The sequence below is a fragment of the Euprymna scolopes genome, chromosome 27 (genome assembly GCF_053919585.1).
Source record: "Euprymna scolopes isolate OS-2025 chromosome 27, ASM5391958v1, whole genome shotgun sequence".
Classification (NCBI taxonomy): Eukaryota; Metazoa; Mollusca; class Cephalopoda; order Sepiida; family Sepiolidae; genus Euprymna; species Euprymna scolopes.
Genome location: NC_136508.1, coordinates 114,927,315 through 114,939,814, shown reverse-complemented (window position 1 = coordinate 114,939,814; position 12,500 = coordinate 114,927,315). Strand labels below are relative to the sequence as shown.

General features: G+C 34.4%; 1 pseudogene; it reads right to left on the bottom strand.

The window, feature by feature from the left end:
• Nucleotides 1-9,641: 9,641 nt before the first annotated feature.
• LOC145249270 (U4 spliceosomal RNA) lies at nt 9,642-9,766 on the bottom strand (annotated as a pseudogene).
• Between the last annotated feature and the right edge of the window lie 2,734 nt (nt 9,767-12,500).

Sequence of the window (12,500 nt, the reverse complement as noted above, 5' to 3'; positions counted from 1 at the left end):
ATATTTAATAGAAAAACCATTAAAATAAGTTACTCGTGCACTAAAAACATGGACAGAATAATTAGCACTCATAATAGTAATATATTAAACAACTCTAATAAAAAGAAGGTTACAGTAGACAAATGTAACTGCCAAGTGAAAAATAACTGCCCACTGGACGGTACTGAGGCTGGCCAGTACCAGATGGGTGACCATATGTATGAGTTTGGTTTTTAATGTGTATGTGTGTGGGGGCCAGGCTCCCCAAAATGGGGGGGGGAATTTAAAGCAGAATAAAAAAAAATTATTTCAGCGCGTTTGGTCCACTGTAGTCGAAAGGCGGCAAACGTTTTCAAACGGAATCGAAATAAATGATGCTATTTTTAACACAAAGGGCACAATATTTATCGAATTTTTTTTTTGTATCGATTATTTAAAGCATGCCCTGTTTAATAATGGTCATGCAATTATGCATTATTCGGCTCGCTAAAAAAAAATTGTTAATTTATTTATCAAAAATTTTAACATGGCTTTTATCGTATAAATATAAACATTTTTTTTGTTTTGTTTTGCTTAACTTAAATTATTTTACTTAACATATTCACCGAATTTCACACTTCAAAACTCAAAAGCGAGATAATTAAACACAATCGAAGTTCTGATATTCAGACGTCAAAATAAGGTATGCAAACAAGTTTTTTTTTTTTTTTTAAATCGATAATTCTGTCCCTTACAACACAATATGTTTTGTTCAGTTTCAGATGATTATTTTAAGCATATTTGTTCCCACTTCAAAACAGGGGGGGGGGGGGTTGTAAGCAAAAAGAAATATATATATAAATATCGTTTATGAAAAATAAGTACACTGTTATAAAGTTCATTCTTCTCCTAATAATCGCTAAAAATTTCGTATTGATCGGATAATTACCTGATTTTTGGTAGATTTTTAAAAAGACGGTCCGTCAAAAAGTACTGACCGGCCCCCCCCCCAGTTTTGGCGGTGCCTAAAGATAACTTACCTTTCATATTGGATTGCAATAAAAAAAAAAACTTATTGTAATATTTAAGATTATTTTAAAGTTATTGATTTATATTTTTGTAAAGTGAAAAAAAACAAAAACAAAATAAAAAACTAAAAAAAAAAAAAAACTTACCTTATATTCCAGGAATTTAATACGAAAAAAAAATCGTTTCTCTTTTGTGTCCAACGCAGAAAATTTGTTTGTTTGTCAGGATTTCTTAATATAATCTTTAGTAAATTGATACAAATTTTGTTTTGTGTGTCCAATTCATTAAGCAATTAAATATATGAAAATATAAAAGAATCAAAATTAAAAGACAAAAAAAACACGATTTAAACGTGAAATTATTATAAGAAGAAAAAATCAACTGCTTCAGAACAAAGAACTTATGTTCATCGTAAAACGGTGTAATCGTTATTTTGTTCCTCGTGTAAAAGACTGAACATTTCATCATGATTTGGATTAGTCGAACTGATGCCTAGCAAAGACCATATGTGGGGGTAACCCCACATATCTAAACTTGGTCACTGAAGAGGCAACCCTTCATACCAACAGTTTCTAATCCAGCTCCCATTTCCCACCTCTCGGGAACTGGTGCCCCCCTTCCCTCCATCTCCACATTAAAAAACGGCCTTGTGCCTAATTTGCTACGTGGGGAAACAAATAAATACACACACCGTCATACTTGGCCTTCGGGCCAAGATCAAAGTGTAGTATCTGATCCGGCAGATACTGCAAGCAAAGACCATATGTGTGGGCAACGCCACATATAAGACCTTGGTCAATGTAGGGGCAACCCTTCATACCAATTGTCACTATCCAACTCCCCTACTCCCCGGGGAGTTGGTCCCCATTTCCCCTTCACTCCTCACATTAAAAATCGGCCTTGTGCCTAATTGTCTCGGTGGGGGAGCAAATAAATACCATCTGTTCTTCAGATCTACCCTGGTGTCTAACTCTGTCCCGTGGGGAGGCATTGTAAATAGGAACACACAAAAATTGTTTTGTTTTTAAGATTTCTTTAGTAAATTGATACAACTTTTGTTGTGTATTCAATTCATTAAGAAATAAAATATATGAAAATATAAAAGAATTAAAATTAAAAGATGAAAAACAATTAAACGTGAAATTATTTAAATAGAAAATCAATTGTTAAAAGACAATTAATTTAGGTCATCGTCACACGGTGTAATCATTATTTCATTCCTCGTATAAAAATGTCCATCTATTAGTAAAGTTTGTCGAATTGTTTTCCTATCAAGTTTAGATTTGTATTTGTCAATGTCTGGGGATTTCTTTATAAAATGTCTTTTCTTTTTTCTTTTTTTTTTTGTGTGTGTGTGTGTGTGTGTGTGTGTGTGTGTGTGTGTGTGTGTGTGTGTGTGTGTGTGTGTGTGTGTGTGTCTCATTTATTAACATAAAAAAGATACATGAACCTTTAAAAAGCAGGTTTATTTATTTATTTTTTGGAAGATTGATTATTTCATTATTAATTGGATTAGTCAAACTACTGTTAACATCCAAGATAAAAAAAACTGTAGGCGGAATTATCGGCAGATTTGCCGTTTCGTTGGACAAATAGCCTCGAACCATATAATCACTAAAAGGGACTCTAAAAGTCATCACCGGTATCGAGCAGAAGTTTGTTTACTTGTTTTACAAAGTTTAAATGGGTAAAATATAATCACGTAATTATTGAAAATGTGATCATGTGATTAAAATTTAAGGTAAATATCCAGATACGCTACTACAGAACACCGACCACTCTAATTTGTTTTTTTATAGGTAATTGAGGTCGCTGACAACGAATCTGATAGTCAAACTTGGGGCAAATTTACCGTTTGCATGGTATTTACCCCTGAACCCACGAACTACTTTCCACCATTTTGCAGCTTCCGTTTATGCAATGCTGCTTGCTGCTACGCGCATGCACGCTGTAGCATAAACGACGGCTTCACCAAGCAAACTACGTTGGGAGGAGGGGATTTTTTTTTTTTCCAGGATATAGAATTTTCTAATTTTCAAAAATACATTATAGCACTTTTTGGGTGGAAAATTTAAAATTAGCTGAAAAAGAAATAAAACAAGAAAAGGAAAGCACTCCAAGTTGGAGTAGGGGGGGGTAATTTATTTGTGTTTTTTTTTTTTTTACCTGGAACATAGAATTTTCAAATTTTCAAAAAGTAACGCACCGACATTTACCAAATAGAACACCATTTAACATTTTCCGAAGATTTTACTGTGTACATTGGGGGCGCGAGCGGGGGGGGGGCGGATGTGATGTTGGGGCGCGCGCGCCCCAACATCACATCCGCCCCCCCCCCGCTCGCGCCCCCAATGTACACAGTAAAATCTTCGGAAAATGTTAAATGGTGTTCTATTTGGTAAATGTCGGTGCGTTACTGACGGAAAAACGTTTAACTAAACTGCAAAAGCACCTATTAAGCCACAAGTTCTATAATTGAATCCCCCTCCCGCAAAAAAAGAATGAAAAACAAAGATGTTTGGTGCTTATGTTTTTGTAAACCACATTAAAAACTACGTGAGACAAAAAACAAAAAAAAAGTCCCAATTTTTTGTACTTTTCTTTAACTGTAAGTCATTAAAAAAATGTCAGTCCGTAATTTTTTGATTGGTACGCCATGTGAGAAGGCAGTTTGCTAGATGAAGCAAGCCATCGTTCATGCTGCAGCGCACGCGCGTAGCATAAACGGAAGCTGCAAATGGTGGAAAGTTATTCGTGGGTTCTGGGGTTAATACCATGCAAACGGTAAATTTGCCCCAAGTTTGACTATCAGATTCGTTGTCAGCGACCTCAATTACCTATAAAAAAACAAATTAGAGTGGTCGGTGTTCTGTAGTAGCGTATCTGGATATTTACCAAATTTAATTTAAATTAACCATGTTGTTTAACAATTTAAAAAAAAAAATTCACGATGAAGATTTTTTTTATAGAACTTCAATTTTTTCGCTATTTTCATTTTTTTAATGTCTTCATTTCTTTTGTGTGTGTGTCTCATTTATTAACATAAAAAAGATAATTATTGAAAATGTGATCATGTGATTAAAATGTAATTTAAATTAAACATGTTGTTTAACAATTTGGTTATCTTTTACGGAGATGGTCCCGACGTCCGCCTCGTTCTGAGTTCGGGAGGCGCCATCTGACGTAGGCGGTGTCGAGGCAGAAAATTACCCTAACCCTAAAACCCCTTCAGCATGGATTTGGCAAGCATGAGCCAATTTTGGAGTTCCTGCAATGAGGCGAAAAAAGTTTTTGCGAGAAAATAATATTTTGCGAAAAGAAGGACCTATGTGCGCCATTTGGCCGAAGCTAAAGAGGTGCAGGTGCACTCTTTTGCAAATATGGACTCATTTTACCTTTCTTGTAAATAAAATATTCTTGGAATTTAAGGTGAGCCTTTGTTGCTTTTCTGAGTGTCTCTTTCATTCTGCCAAAGGCAAAAACGAGTAAGAGAAATTCTTACAGTGCCCTTCTTCACATAAAGAAAGGCACATTTCGATAAAGAAGTTTATTTTTTTATATTCTAATTATTTGAACTGTTGAATTATCAAAAATTCTAATTATTTGACCTGTTTATTTTGTAAAATTCTTATTATTTGACCTGTTTATTTTGTAAAATTCTAATTATTTGAACTGTTTATTTTGTAAAATTCTAATTATTTGACCTGTTTATTTTGTAAAATTCTAATTATTTGAACTGTTTATTATGTAAAATTCTAATTATTTGAACTGTTTATTTTGTAAAATTCTAATTATTTGACCTGTTTATTTTGTAAAATTCTAATTATTTGAACTGTTTATTATGTAAAATTCTAATTATTTGAACTGTTTATTATGTAAAATTCTAATTATTTGAACTGTTTATTTTGTAAAATTCTAATTATTTGACCTGTTTATTTTGTAAAATTCTAATTATTTGAACTGTTTATTTTGTAAAATTCTAATTATTTGAACTGTTTATTATGTAAAATTCTAATTACTTGAACTGTTTATTTTGTAAAATTCTAATTATTTGACCTGTTTATTATGTAAAATTCTAATTATTTGAACTGTTTATTTTGTAAAATTCTAATTATTTGAACTGTTTATTATGTAAAATTCTAATTATTTGAACTGTTTATTATGTAAAATTCTAATTATTTGACCCGTTTATTTTGTAAAATTCTAATTATTTGAACTGTTTATTTTGTAAAATTCTAATTATTTGAATTGCTTATTTTGTAAAATTCTAATTATTTGAACTGTTTATTTTGTAACATTTCAATTATTTGAACTGTTGAATTATCAAAAATTCTAATTATTTGAACTGTTTATTTTGTAAAATTCTAATTATTAGAATAGTTTATTTTGCAACATTTCAATTATTTGAACTGTTGAATTATCAAAAATTCTAATTATTTGAACTGTTTATTTTGTAAAATTCTAATTATTTGACCTGTTTATTTTGTAAAATTCTAATTATTTGAACTGTTTATTATGTAAAATTCTAATTATTTGACCTGTTTATTTTGTAAAATTCTAATTATTTGACCTGTTTATTTTGTAAAATTCTAATTATTTGACCTGTTTATTTTGTAAAATTCTAATTTTTTTAACTGTTTATTTTGTAAAATTCTAATTATTTGAACTGTTTATTTTGTAAAATTCTAATTATTTGAACTGTTTATTTTGTAAAATTCTAATTATTTGACCTGTTTATTTTGTAAAATTCTAATTATTTGAACTGTTTATTTTGTAAAATTCTAATTATTTGAACTGTTTATTTTGTAAAATTCTAATTATTTGACCTGTTTATTTTGTAAAATTCTAATTATTTGAACTGTTTATTATGTAAAATTCTAATTATTTGAACTGTTTATTTTGTAAAATTCTAATTATTTGAACTGTTTATTTTTTTTATTCTAATTATTTGAACTGTTTAAAGTAAAAAAAAATAAAAATTCTAATTATTGGAACGGTTTTTTTTTGTAAAATTCTAATTATTTGAACTGTAATTTTCTGCCTCGACACCGCCTACGTCAGACGGCCTCTCCCCGAACTCAGAACGAGGCGGACGTTGGGACCATCTCTGTAAAGGTTATCCAACAATTTTTATTTTAAATTCACGATGAAGATTAAAAAATGATTAAATGTGTTTTATTTTATAATTGAAAATTAAAAATATTGAACAACAAAAATACAATTTTCGGTACTTATGTATTTTTCATTGAAAGCCATTCTTAACATGGGGAGAGTGTTTTGTAACTATTCTGTGCTTCCATCTTACAATTAAAAAAGAAAAAGATATTGTAAACCTGAAAAACTATTTAAAAATAGCGCGGTTACAAAAATTCATAAGCACCAAATTTTGGTTTAATTTTATAATAGATATTTTTCTCGGATGCATATGATGATAGATAGTACTGCTTTATCGTTTTTTTTTTTTTTCAATTTCAATTCAAGTTTCACAATATCTTTTTTTTTTTTATTATATAAAGTTTTAAGGTGGAAGCATGAATTAGTTACACAACAGTAACACCCTCACCTCCTCATATTAAAAATGGTTTATCAAAACAATAACGTTATTATTTCAGCACGGCACCAAAAATACATAAGTACCCAAAATTTCATTTTTATTTCTCAATGTTTTTTTCATTTTAAATTATAAAATAAAATGGGTACTTGTATAGTTTAATAAAGACATTAAAAATGAAAATATCGACAAAAAAGTTTATATTGTACGTATCCATTTTGGAATGAAGTTCTCTAGAAAAATTTTACTTAATTTGATCAAGTAGTTTTATTTATTTATTTATTTTTTACAGCGAAAAAAAAACAATTTGTTATGATATCAATCAAAAGGTAGTCATGTTTCGATTTTTAAGAAGAAAAGCTATTATTTAAGATGGGAAGGGAGGTGTCGGTGGTTTAGACTGAGTTATCTCCCCGTGGCGTGTTCTAAAAGTCCCAGCACGGCCATCTGCAGTGCGCTGTCATATTAACATGTTTTTCAGCTCTAAAATAAATAAATAACTACTCTATCAAAAAGTGATTTTTTTATAGAACTTCAGTCCAAAACGGATACGTGCAATATAACCTTTTTCGCTATTTTCATTTTTAATGTCTTCATTAAACACTACAAATATCAATGAAGCATACTTACTCATTGTACAACTTCATCTTGGATAGTTTTTAATTTGTTAAAGAATATGGTTAATTAAAATTAAATTTCAATCACATTTTCAATAATTATGTGATTATATTTTACATTTAAAAGTCCCTTTTAGTGATTACCAGGTTCGAACAGGTAAAGAAAAAAACTTCATGAAGCATTTTTCTTACTACTGTTTTCGGGTATACTTACAACGAATAAGCACGCCAACCTCCCCATGTTAAGAACGGTCCTCGGAATAAACACCCCTAACCTTCAAGAATGGCTTTCGAATTAGACATCAACAACTTTGTCAGCATACCCGAAAACCGTCGTCGAGGTTGTCGATAATATAGCATATTTCTTGGCTTTCGTAGGACGGTTATTTTAGGCGAACAACCCCGCTGATAATTAATGTACACGATATAAAATATGCGTTTAAAAATAATATTTGTGACGACAGAAGGAAAACGGGTATATAAACTGCGTGCATACGTATTAATATAATTTATGTTTAATGTTATAACGAAAAAAAAAAAACGGTACTTGTACAGTTTAGTCAAGGCATTAAAAAAATGAAAATATCGAAAAAAGGTTATATTATACGTATCAGTTATGGAACGAAGTTCTCTGAAAAAAAAATTCACTTCATTTCATCAAGTAGTTTTTTTGTTTTTCTCTTTTTTTACAGCGAAAAAACAATTTGTTATGATACTGAGCGTCCGAGCAAAAGGTTCGATTTTTAGGAAGAAAAGCTAGAATTAAAGATGGGGAGGGAGTATCGGCGCTTTGCATGGAGTTAGCTCCCCGTGGCGTGTTCAGCAAATTTCACAATGGCTGACTTCAACGCACTCTCATATGAACGGGGTTTTCTCCGCTGTAAAAAAAAAAAAAAAAAAAAAAAAAAAAAACTACTCGATCAAATTAAATAAAAATTTTTCGGAGATCTTCAATCCAAAACAAATACGAAAATTTGACCTTTTTTTATATTTTCATTTTTTAATGTCTTGACTAAACTGTAAAAGTACCGAAAAAAATACCACGTTTTACTTTGCTAATGCTCTTTCAAAAACAAATCAAAATAATTTTTATGCCGAATTATTTTATTCACCAGATAAATGCATAAAGATTTTTGTAAAAAAAAACACAAAAACTTTATTCAATTTAATCTTTAGAAAAAATCTAATATATCCTGTGGTGGCGATAATATAGTATCCCTATATTATCAAGAATGAAATAAAGAGATAAATATGTACTGTGGATTTTAATAAAAGAAGGAAAGTTTATTAACTTATTTACAGAGAGACAATGTGTAGTGTTTATCGTGTTCAGTCCAGAGAGGGTCTCTTCTCGTTTATCCAGTGACCAATATTTGCAATTAAAGGGACATAACTCCCAGAAGAGTTACCTGCCCCTGAAACAATATATTAAAAAGCGTTTGAGCAAGTTACACGGCCATTGATTTGTGTCCTTTTCTATTCTCGACCATGTTCACACCCGGGAGCTGGTGCATCATTTTACAACATTAAACTACTTCTCTATCAAAGAAGGTGTTAATGCATGGGAGGAGGGCACAACACAACTAGGTGTATAAGAATTTTGGGGAAATTTTTGACACAAAACTGCGAATAAAATAAAAAAAATCGTAATTTCTCCTTTTAAAGTGGGTTGTTTATTTTCTTCAAAATAAACTATTAAAGTTGTTTAAAAATATAGAAATATTATTTTTTTATTTAACAAAAAAAAAAAAAACACTGTTTACAAAGTGCCGGCGCGCCTTCATGCATCTATTTTTTTAAGTAATGAAATCAATTGAATTTTACGAGTGATCTCTTTTTTCAATTTTTTAACTTAAAAAAATCTATCAGTATTTTTTTAGATTAGGCCCACCTCTACAATTTCTTATAAATGACTACTTTTATAGGTTTTCGACTATGCTGAATACGAAAATAGCATGACATTTTGCAGAAATAAGTAGTTATCGAAGTCTAAAAAGTTGTACTATGCATTGTATTCTTTGGCGGCCATCTTTTTATGCACGTGCATGAGTAGATTTGTTTATGGCGCGCGCACGCGCGTAAAATGATGACCGCCAAAGATTACAATGTATAACACAACTTTTTTATATCTCAATAACTACTTATTTCTGCAAATTTTCAATGCGATTTTCGTATTCAGCATAGTCGAAAACCTATAACAGTCATCATTTAAAAGAAAACTGTGGAGGTGAACCTAATCTGAAAAAATACCAAAACATAAAATGAAGATTAAAAAAAAAAACATATACAAAAGATAAAATGGGGGGGGGGGAGTATATTAAATGAAAAAAAGGGTACAATAAAAACGACATAAAACGAAAAAAATAAAATGACACAAAAAAGACAAAATGAAAAAAGAAAAACATCGAAAAGTAAGCCTAGTACTCCCGAAGAAGGAGGTAAGGCATGGAATGTAAATATTGTCTGTTTTTAGTTTTGATTTTACACCTCCTATGAGGTGCCTAGAAATTGCGGTTGGCACCGGGTGCCATCGCGGGGTATTGGGAATAGTTTTCAACTAGCAATAACAACACCTCGGAAAATCCTCATTGTACCGCCTCTGCGCAAAGTTAAGTATTTAGTGCTTGGCCTCGGACCTGGCATTATCTACTGTCAGGCACTCATTTGGGGTCCAAAACACTTAGGCATGGAGCCGGTAGGGGGAGTGGGGATCGAGGGTCATTCTAATCTAATTTCTAGGTCTTTGAGAAGACTTTATTAAATTGCCCTACACTAAGACACTATCACCATAATACCTCATTCTTACCATGGAGTTTATCTACTTAAAATCTCCCCAGCGTATGAATCGGCTTTATCTACATTCTGGAAAAAAGATAAATATTTACATATAAACAAAGCAAAATCATATGTACAAACAAAAGGATTTTTTTTTTTAAATAAAACTAAAACTAAATGAGGGATGAGATGATGGGGAGGGGGCAAGCTAAGATACACCCAAAAAGAAAGAAAAAGAAAACAACTAAAAAAAATGCCTATGGGGATGGGTTAGTAAGGGATCCTCCTAGCCTACTTCTAAATATGGAGCGCCCACTGTCTTCCGGTCCCGAAGGTCGAAAGCAAGCAGGTCGTTCTCTAGTGGGGAATGGGGGACCTAGGGACGATATTTGAAAAACAAATTAGATAGGGATGGGTAACATAGGGAACGGACGGCATCTTCCAAGATAAATGTACGTATAGGGGCAAAAGACCGGGGACAAACCAAAGGGTGGACTGGGCATCTTTGGAAGCTCTCCTAGTGCCGATGAAAAATAAAATCGGGGACGGGATCAACTATCATACTTGCCCTAGTCTAGCACCTAATAAAGAATTTTCCACTTGTAGTCGTTAGGACCTAACTATCCCTACTCTATAACTTTGTTCGGGGCTGGGTTCCGTAGAACACTACCACCGCCTGGCCAATACCACTAGGGTGGTAAAACAAACTTGAACCTAGCGCCTTGTCGGATGCACAAACTAGTGTTGTGCACCCATCTCCTATCAAAATCTATGCGATGCAATCTTTTCCAATCGCATCTGAACTTTACTTTAATCTGATGCTTAAACTAAGCGACCAGATCCCGATCCGAAGCAGATTGCTCCTCATAGACAAGACGTGAAACCCACGTCACTAACCTAGCTACAGCTAGGATCGCAAGAAACACCAACCGATTCTCCCCAGTGAACGGCGGATCCATGTTATTGACGACGTACGCCAAATCAAGCGGCAGCAACCGCTCGGGTTCGATGCGAGCCGTTACCTCTCCAACGTACTCCCAGAGCCTCTGAACTCCACTGCAGAGAAAAAAGGCGTGATCCCTTATTTCATCCTCATCCTCCTCGCAGCGGGGGCAAAAGGGAACATATTCATCCCTCTTGCAGTCCCTGGCAAACATGGCAAAATTGGCAGCGCATTCCGGACAAGCCTCCATGTTATGGAAAACTCTGAATTGTTTAGAAAGCTTCTGGCGCCCAATTCCACTGAGAGAGGACCTCCTCCCTCAACATGTGCAGCTGCTCAACCTGCAGATCTTTTGCGGTTTCTACCACTAAATCCCGATATAGCCTCCTCCTAGGCCGTGCAAGGTCATTGGACCCTGGCAATGCCCTAAGCGCGGCTTGGCATTTGGAGAGGAATTGCCGTTCCCCCACCAGTCTTCTGCGACCTTCAGCAGCAGGGGAGGATATGAGCTGTGGAAAAGCTTGCTCCACAGCTGGTACCCAGTGCAATAAGCATCCCTCACTGAGTTTCTTTGTACAGACCTGTCTACGGACATACGGCTTTCCCCCTTTCCAAAGAAGTTTGAAAAGGAGTCGCTCCAAAGCCTTACAGCGGTCCGCAGGCAGAGGAAGTACTGACAAGCAGTAAAGGATCAACGGAAAGTCGTAAGTTTGACACGCCTCCGCACGACCCTTCAGGGATAAGCCCCTGCGAATCCAAGTCCTTACTGACGATTCGACCTTTGTCTGTACTTCCGACCAATTTTTGTCCAGCTGGAGTCTAGGCCCAAACCAGACTCCAACAATCTTTATCGGGCCATCCATCCAGCTGAACCCACCTGGAAGCGAGTTTACCCTGGTCCAGGAGCCCAACCGCAGGCCAACAGACTTGCTGCGATTGACTACAGCCCCTGTGCCACTTTCATACTCAGCAACCGACTCTATCACCACTTTAATATTGATCCTTCGCCCTACAAAAACGGTGACATCATCAGCTTACGCGGACACCCTCGCAAATTTTCCGCCAGGTAGAGCTATGCCGCGCAGGACTGGTCTAGTCGCCTCGTCCCTGAATTTGCGAAGGAAGGACTCCAATGCCAGGACATACAACAGAGGTGACAGCGGACAACCCTGGCACACTGACTGAGAGACCCCAAATGACTCCGACAACCTACCATTTACTTGTACCGCTACCGCAGGATTATGATACAAAACGGAAATCCATTTGCGGAAGTCCGGACCAAAGCCGGCAATCTCCATAACAGATTCCAAGAAACCATGGTCGACCCTATCGAACGCTTTGAACTGATCTAAATTGATCAGTGTGGCTCCTGTGTCGTCTTCTAACCCCTCTATGATCGTGCGCACAAAGTGCAAGTTGTTTTGAATCGATCTCCCCTTCACAGCACAAGTCTGATCCGGTTCGACCAAGTCTCTGATAACAACCTGCAGTCGGTTTGCAAGAATGCGGGCCAAAATCTTCAACTCTGTGTTTAGCAGAATGATGGACCTATAATCATCTAAATCCTCCCCGCCATGCTGCTCTCTTTTCTTCAGTAGTGTGACCATTCCTTTGGTTACCTGCCCAG